The sequence below is a fragment of the Suricata suricatta genome, chromosome 12 (genome assembly GCF_006229205.1).
Source record: "Suricata suricatta isolate VVHF042 chromosome 12, meerkat_22Aug2017_6uvM2_HiC, whole genome shotgun sequence".
NCBI lineage: Eukaryota > Metazoa > Chordata > Mammalia > Carnivora > Herpestidae > Suricata > Suricata suricatta.
The window spans coordinates 41,991,593-42,001,191 of NC_043711.1; the positions used below are offsets into that span (position 1 = coordinate 41,991,593).

Below are 9,599 nucleotides of genomic sequence, written 5' to 3' on the forward strand. Positions count from 1 at the left end.
TCATTGTGAAATGAGTAGAGTTCAAACCATATGTTTTCCTTTATGAAATAAGTAGTAGAAGGAAACATTTTTTTAAGTGGTTAGTTTGTTTCTCTGCTTCCTGTCAACATTGAGGAGAAAGATTGGTAGGTATAGACACTATAATTTCTAGTTAAAGATGTTCCTGACTTCAAAGGAATGTTGTTTAACTTTCTTGCATCTTACAAAAGGTTTCCATCAAATTTTGAAATCAGGGTGGCACTAACTTTTGACCTCAAAAATGGAGGCTAGCCCTAGCAGGAAACAAAAGCTTGGTTCACTATCATTGGTAGGTCAATGTGGACACCTTGATAGTTCCCTATCCCCCACAAATAAAAATTCCTCCTCTTCTAGACAAATTCTCACTCCTCCCATACTTCAGGATAATCAGGGAACCAAAATCAGATTCCCAAAGTAGATTTTTAGTTTTTAACATTCTAACTGTTTAAAGGCTCATCGGACAATGACCTCATTTTCATGTGAGTCTGAAGACATTTCCTATCCAGGCTCTGCCTTGTGAAATTTCCTACAGATCACTGTATTTCTTGATCAAATTAACATTTTTCTCAGCTGTATCATTCCTATTGTCGCATATTACATAATGCTTGCTAGTGTAAGGGAGATCTCCTCCCCCTTCATTGCTTTCCCAGCACTATGAGATCAGGTTAAACGAAAAATCTACCTAGGCCTTTCCACATAATGTTGTTTCAGTATTTCAATTGATGGTGCAATCAATACATCACACTGTGTGGCAGTTTCTGACCTAGACTATATCATCGTATTAATCAATCAACTTGTAGAAACATTCAAAGTAAATCCCCCCTTGACAGTCACAAAGCTAAGAGGAAGGAAGCAGCAGTTTAGATAACACAAATCACATGGGTTTAGGGGGAAAATACACCTTTGGAGATCAGTAGGAAAGGAATGTTACATGACAGTTCTTTGATTTGGTCAATATTTTTAAAAACTACATTTTCTCCTGTGCCAAACTTACCATAATGTGCCTAGGTATTGTACACTGGAAATATAATAAGTTGGAAAAGGAACCACAATTAGTACTATTTTTCTGAGACTGCCTGGGCTCGCTCTAGAGCACTGCCTGTTCACTTATTTATTTCGTATAATACTTGGGATTATAAATTATTTACCAAGAAAACAGAGATACATAAACTTGCCATTTGAAGATGTCAGATTGTGAACAATAGCAACTTAAAAAGAAAAAGACTTATTTGCTTATTCCTACTTCATCATGTTAAAGGAACCTCAGCTGACCTACACTACAGCACTCCATTTGGGGAAACGTTAATTAGAAAGAGTAAAACACCATTTAATGATCCAGAGTAAACAGAGATCAGCCTGGAGGTTACTGAAGAAGTCTGTTTTTCTTACTGAGCTGAACAGAGAAATCTTTTACCAACAAGGGTGAAAACTGAAGGTTCAATTTGTTTCCAAGTTTCAACAAAGAGACACTTAGTAATCAAAAAAACAATGGTTACTGAAGCTTTGGAATGGCGTTTACGGGGGATTTGCTCGTTAAAATTTTTTTAACTTTTTTTTTTTTAACTTCAGATACTCTGAAATCCATGAGAAAACATAACCATCATCTCTGCAATACTGGTTTCTTCCTATTATTTTGAACAATTATTGTCTCTTCATCCATCCTCCTCATCCACACATAAGCAGACACTATAAAGTGTTTAATACATGACCTGACACCTAGAAGTTTCCTTTAAAAAAAAATGGTATAGCTGGGTATAGTTTTTCTTACACAGATATAATTCACCTGGAGAACACGGACCTAGCATTTTAATATTTTTTTCTCCATTAAACCTTGTTTTCTTAAATTTTTCATTTAGCTGTGTATAACTCTCATTCACTATTTCTACTTCATTATATTTCACTAAAGAACCCATTGTATTTATTTTATTTGTCACCTTTGCAGGATATGTAGGCTGCTTTCAATTCTCTTCTTGAGTAAAACAACGCTTAAAAGAACACTCTCTATTTGCCACCATCTGGTACGGGGCATGAGATTTCCTCCGGGCTATCAGGTTGTGAGGTGGGGATTAAAATCAGCAGTGATATTAGATTTATGCACCTTAATTTCATTAAATCTGATAGATTGCTCTCCAGAAAGTCTGTGCCAGTTTACATCTCACCAGCAGAGCCCCAAATGGTTCCATTTTTCACCCATCACCAGCAGTTGAAATTCTTTCACATTCTCATTGTGGTCCATGTGATGGCATAAAATTTTATCACATGATAGTTTTAATAACAACTTTTTTTCTAATTACTAAAAACATGGAATCTCTTCATAACCACTTTCTTTTTTATCAAATTAAGTTTTTCTTAAAAAAATTTTTTTTAACATTTATTTACTTTTGAAAGATAGAGTGAAAGTGGGGACAGGGCAGAGAGAGAGGGAGACACAAAATCTCAAGCAGGCTCCAGACTCTGAACTGTTGGCACAGAGCCTGATATGGGGCTCAAACTCACAAAAGGTGAGATCGTGACCTGAACAGAAGTCAGATGCTTCACCAACTGAGCCACCCAGGTGTCCCTTTATTTTTTTTTTTCTTATCAAGTTTAACGTTTTTTGTCAGTATTGTTGATTTGAAGGCATGTATTCCACATAGTAATACCTTATTTGATTTTAGAGATTAAAAATATATTCTTCCAGGACCTTAATTTTGTCCATGTAGAAAAGAAATTCATAATTTTGAACTGATCTAACCCATAAATGTCTCACTTTACCATTTATTCTTTTTTTCCATTCTTCAGGTTATCAGTCCTATTAACTTATTTGAGCAATCATCTGATTTATAAAAAAAAGATGCAACAAAATTTAAAATGATACAAAATATCAACTTCAAAACAACATCAAAAAGTCAGTGTATTTAACCATACTCAGCTTAAAACAGAGCAAATGGGTAAGTGGAATAATTCATGCTATAGCATATTGCTATATGCACTGGCCACAGAGAAAGTTGGTAAAGGAAGAGCAACTCTGTCTTTTAATAGTTAGAACTGAGGAGGGGTACCTGGGTGGCTCAGTCAGTTAAATGTCCGACTCTTGATTTTGGCTCAGGTCATGATCTTATGGCTCATGAGATCAGGCCCCATGTTGGGTTCTGCTCTCAGAGCACAGAGCCTGCTTGGGATTCTCTCTCCCCTTCTCTCTCTCTCTCTGCCCTCCCCTGCTTTTGCTCGCTCGTGCGTGCGCGCTCTCTCTCTCAAAAATAAATAAATAAATAAATAAATAAATAAGAATATATAAACAAACAAACTTAACGAAGAGGGGTTCCAAAATCAACTGGCATTCTATCAATGTTGTGCCTATGATTAGAAATCTATATGATGGAAACTTCAGGGATATTCCAGATCCTTTGAGGTCCTATTTAACAATATATATATTGTGGCCACAATATAGCACTTGTGCTGAGTTACTCTGTACTAAGCAGTCATCAGCCTAGGTTCCCTTCAGTGTTCATGGTAATTGTTCAATTGCGCATTGGATCCTAGGCAATCCTTAGAGCCATCTGATATTTCTGCCCTGACTTCTCAATTTTAGCCATTACACAGTTTTATAAGGGATACAGACAGTCCATCATTGACTGTACTAAGTCAGGTTTGGCTTTAATGGAAAAGTTGATAAAGTTGGTGTCAACCAGGATGAGGTGAGGTGGGCCTAGCTGTATGGTGTACTGGAAGAGTTAGCAAAAAGGATGTCAGGGCACTTCTCTTTCCTTGAGTGCTCTAGAATCTTTCCTCTTAGTTTTTAACTATCCTTTTCTTTAAGTATCTGATCTCAGAAACTAAGCCTTTTTGCCTCACTGTTGCATACTTGCCTGCTTTCTTTTGCTTCCCCATGTTCATGCTGCACACTTGTTTCTTAGTCCTTACTCTTGAAACAACTTTTTCATTTGGCATGCAGGCCTTGACTTCTTTTGGATTCATTTTAACCACGTCTCTGGCTAATCTTCAGATTCCTTTTATTCTTCAGTTCTACCTCTCAACATTCCTCACCGCTCCATTTGCTATCTCTACTCACTGCACAAGAAATTGCATCCAGTCTTAAGGCTACGATTAATATCTGCATGCTCATGAGCCTCAAATTCTGTGTTCCTCTAACTCCAGAGTGGTATATCTAAGTCCTCATTGAATCAAAATCAGACAGGGTTCTCCTAGAGAAGCAGAATCAGGAGGAGATGCACTGTTGCAGCTATTTGGCTTGGCAGCCTCTGGGCCCTGGCTGACCAAGTGGGGAGTCAGCAGGGCAGGCTGTCAGGAATGCACGCTGGAGCTCTCAGCCAAGGTCAAGTGACTATCCTCAGGAACAACGTCTTCTCCATGAAGCCTCAGTTTTACCTTTCAATCCCCTATATGAGGCCCCTCAGACTATGTAGGATAATCTCCTTTCCTTGAAGTCAACTGATTATGGACTCTAATCACATGTACAAAATACCTTCCACAGCAATACCTAGGTTTTGTGTTTGACTAACTGGTGACTCTAGCCTAATCATGTGGACACACAAAACCACCAGACTTAGAAGTAGACCTCAAATCAAACTTGTCTTTCCTCTGTCCTCAGCACCCCAAATCTTTTCCTCAGTTTACCCCATTTCAGTATATAGCCATGCTATTTTGCCAGCTCCTTCCATCAGAAACTGTAGAGTACCTGTGTCTTCTTACACTTCCCATCCAGGACACTAGCAAAATGTGCTAGTACTATCTTCAATATATATCCATAATAAGAGCAATTCCTACTACCACTAACGAAATGTGGTTTAAGCCACAATCAACCTATTCCCAAGTTGATGCTAAGAGCCTCTCAATAGGCTAGCTGTGCCACAGTGTCATATCCAGATCCTGCCAAGGGAAATCATGTCACTGCTCTCTTCAACACGCCTAATGACTTCCTATGACAGGAAGAAACGTGAGAGCAAGAAAATACATGTTTGTTCAATGAATTGATGTCTTTCATTTTCTCTGATTTTTGAAAAATAATTATTTTGAGAAAAGAGAGAGAGAGAGGGAGAACCAGTGAGGGAGGGGTAGAGAGAAAGGGGAAAGAGAATCCTAAGCAGGCACTGCACTTTCAGCACAGAGTCCCATGTGGAGCATGATCTTGTGAGCCGTGGAATCATGACCTGAGCCGAAATCAAGGATCATATGCTTAACTGACTAAGCCACCCAGTCACCCATCTTTCTATGATTTTTTAACTGGGGTAAGAAACTAACTTGTATGTGTAATATTTGTCCTGTAATATATAAACTAAATGTTTTAATTAATAAGAGTAATAGCTAATATTTATAAAGCACTTACTATGTGCCCTGGCACTGTTCTAAGAATTATAGTTATTATCCCAGTTAAGCCTGTGACAACACTAGGAAGCATATTTTCATCATTACCGGTTTTCATTTATGAAAACTGAGGCATTGAGAAAAAAGCATCTCGCCTAAATTCACAGCTTGTAAGTAATGGAGCTTTTATTTGAACCCAGGCACTCTGAGTTAAGTGCTTGTACTAAAATTCATTTCTTGTGGGAACGGGCTACAGTATTTTTTTATAGGGTTAAAGAAGTTAAGACAATTGACAGTAAGGGAGTTAAAACTAGCCAGAGCTTCCAGTATAGTTATAGATGGCAAAGGCACACTTATTTACCACTTAAAAACATGTGAAATGTGCTAAGACAGACATATTTATGCAATTTTTTGTGGAAATAATTGGTAACAGACATGACTAAATAAACACTAATGGGGTTTATAAAGTGCCTGAAACATCTTAGAAAGGATGCTTTAACATGACTGAATTTCTTCAGTATTAAAACTGGAGAAACAATGGGTGATGCCCGGCCTGTTGCCTGCTTTTTTCTTAATAAAAGTTTTTTTGGAACATAGCTCCCATTATTTGTTTACATATTGTCTGTGGCTGCTTTCATGTTACAAGGTAGAGCTGAGCAGTTGTGTTAGAAACCATACAATCTGCAAAACTGATAATATTATGTATCTACCCCTTTACCGAAAAAGTTTACTGACCAATGCTTAAAAGAAAGCCCTTGGAAATAATTATTTAAAAAACTGTTCTGCTTTGTTTTTACCATTGTCCCAAAATGTCCAGTTGGATCTGAGTTGAATTTGGTCATGGGGTCCTCAGAGCAAAAACATCCCCCTCAAATACAAGTAGTCATTATGCCTTCTTACAGGTGCTTACATTTATATAACAAACCTACTTAAAATCGTTTAACACAAATTGCAAGGCAAACTGTGAGCTTTTAGAGCCCTCTGGGAATCATCTGTTTGATTCATTGACTGTTAAACAGATGTCCTCACATTAGAATTTCAGGGTCCATAAAATGCGATAAGATCTGGGAATGCATCTAAAAGAGACCATTAAAGACCAGCTCTTCTTATGAGTTTCTGTGAGCTCTTCTCCCCACCCCATAGCCCCTTCTTTGTCTCTTTCTTTGCTGGTTTCTGCTGCCCAGGTACTCTCTCACCAATTTTCCTACCATTCTCCTACAAAAATTAGCAATCCCAGGTCGTCTATTGTATGGTTCAGGAACATTTAAAGCATATATTTTACGTTTTTTATTAAAAATAGAATTTCCTACAAGGTAAATTTCCCATTTAGGTGGTAAATAAAAATGGGCTCCTGTTGATTTATATTCTTGTTAAACATTTTTTTAAATGTTTATTTATTTTTGAGACATAGACGGACTGTGAGCAGGGGAGAGGGAGAGAGAAAATGAGACACAGAATCTGAAGCAGGCTCCAGGCTCTGAGCTGTCAGCACAGAGCCCATCTTGGGGCCTGAACTCAAGAACCATGAGATCATGACCTGAGGCGAAATAAGACATTTAACTGAGCTACCCAAGTACCCTGATTTGTATTTTTGTTATATGGCAAATACTTTGTTAAAAAGTATAACGTAGTATATGATTTAATAAGTATGGAGAATTAATGGTTATTAAATCATTTGTCTGCTTTAAAGCTTTCTTTTGTAGTTTACAAAAGCAAATAAAAAAAATCCTCATCCCCACTGGCATCAAATTTATTCATTTATTTTTTATTTTAGACTGCATCTATATCTGGGAAGTCTACATATGATTTACAAAATGACTAAATTGGAATTTCTTCATTCAACAAACATTTGCTCCAAAATTACCAAGTTATAAACACTCTGCAAGTGATAGAGGATACAAAAGTGGTTCCAAATTTAAGTTATACAATCCATTAAAATAGTAATGTTGAGAGCACTAACTATCAAATTATAGGGTCAGCAGCCCAAATTATATTCAGATAACTACTTTTGGATTTCAACTTTTTTATTCTTAGATGAATGAAAAATAAATAATTCAGCTTAAGAATAATAATAATAAAGTTCAAGAAGAAAACAATAAAGTAAAAAACTACCAGTGTTTTTATGAAAAATACAATTTTTAAATCTAAGAGCTAGGTTTTGGAGGATGAAAGGGTCAAATACAATATGACTATAAGCAATAGAAAAAGATGATCTCCAGATAAAACTAATCAATTAAAAAGAGAAAAACAAATAAAATGAAGATGGAATGGGCCTAAGAACACAGAGTTAAAATTAAATTATAAGTGAGTCATGCAAACATATGGTGATCTATGGTAACCTCGTTGTGAAAAGATATATGAGTGTAGTTTTCAAAGCTACTGGGTTATACTCCCAAATGGTAGCTTTACCTATAAATTATCTTTAAAATTCTATAAAATACTTAATTTTATATATATTAACTAGAAATAAGAGAAAGATAGATTCTTGTGCTCTGAGGTAAAGCAGAAACCATTCTTCTTTTAGATTCTAGCTAAAACTAAAAGCCAGAGAACTTGTAGATTCTTTGGTGGCTAGTGTTTTTTCTTTTTCTTTTTTTTTTTTAACTCTTAAATAGACTTTATGTTTGAGAGGATTTTTAGGTTCACAGAAAAAGCGACCAGAAATTAGAGGGATTTCCCGTATACTCCCTAGGCCCCATCCCCAACATGCCTACATTCCCCCACTACCAACATCCTTTACTAGAGTGATACATTTTTCCCAAATGACAAAGCTACACTGACACATCACAATTGTCTAAGGTTCACAGTTTACCTTGGGATTTACTCTTGAGTATATTCTATGGGTTTTAACAAATTTACAATGCCGTGTGTCTACCACACAGTAACATGCAAAACAATTTCTTTGCCCCACAAAAATCCTCTGTGCTCTGCCTATTCATCCTTCCCTTTCCCCTAATCCACGGCAATTACTGACTCTTTTTTTCACTGTCTACATAGCTTTACCTTTTCTAGAATGTCCTATAGTTAGAAAAATACAGTACTAGAGGTTTCAGATCACTCACAAATATGCATTTAGGATTCCTTCATGTCTTTTCATGCCTTACAGCTCTTTTTTTTTTTTTTTTAAGCACTGACTAATAGACCATTGTCTGAAGGTACCACATTTTATTTATCCATTCACATACTAAAGCATATCTTAGTTGCTTCTGGATTTGGGCAGTTATAAATAAAACTGCTAAAAATATCTGACAGCAGGTTTTGTTTAGACATAATCCTCCTACTCATTTGGATAAATACCAAGGAGTACAATTGTACAGTGTCTTTTAAAGAAATTTAAATGTGGAAAACTTAAAAAACTTCTTTTTAATATTTTTTATTTATTTTTGAGAGACAGAGAGAGACAGTGTGAACAGGGGAGGGTCAGAGAGAGAGGGAGACACAGAATCTGAAGCAGGCTCCAGGCTCTGATCTAGCTGTCAGCACAGAGCCTGACGTGGGGCTCGAACCCACAAACTGTGAGATCATGACCTGAGCCGAAGCTGGCCGCTTAACCAACTGAGCCACCCAGGTGCCCCACATGTGGAAAACTTTTAAATGAGACTTGTTTTCTCTAGTTTACTATAAATGCCAGCATTCTCTATTATTTTATACCCAGCCCTCTTACATTTATGTTACTTACTTTGAGCATTTGAAAGTTAACTACATTAGTTTAATGGAGTTTGATGCATTTTACGGCAAGACAGTATTTCTCATTGAGGATGGAAAAAATACATAAATATACTTACTTTAATTCACTTCTGATTTTGGGAGACTAGTGTGAGGATGCCTACGAAAGAAAGCTCTTTTACTGGGTGTCTTCAGAAGATTCAGAATCCTTTTCTTTAGAGATCTTTAACAGTGAAATTGATTCATTTTCTGGGTATATTTTCCCAAGGGATAGACAGTAGCCTTAGAAAACCTGGTTTTGGTCTGAGCATTGCAGAAAACAGAAATATTCCAGTTCTACCTATTTCATAATTTCATGAGGAATATATAAACTTAATAAAACCTTCATGTGCCACACAGATATCAAAGGAATTTCTGAATGAGTTTTCATTGTATAACTCTACGACTAGAACTCCAAGAAATCATTCCAACTTCTCAAACAATCAAGAGCCAGCTTACCAAAGAACATGCCTCTGGGGGACAGAATGGATTAAACTAATACATCATGAGGATGTTCCATGGGGATATTGCTTTGGAGTCACTCCATTCCAGCAGAGTTCATGTCACTCTGA

General features: G+C 36.6%; 1 pseudogene; it reads right to left on the reverse strand.

Annotated features, from left to right (window-relative positions):
- Window positions 1-3,305: 3,305 nt before the first annotated feature.
- On the reverse strand, window positions 3,306-3,888 carry LOC115274459 (annotated as a pseudogene).
- Between the last annotated feature and the right edge of the window lie 5,711 nt (window positions 3,889-9,599).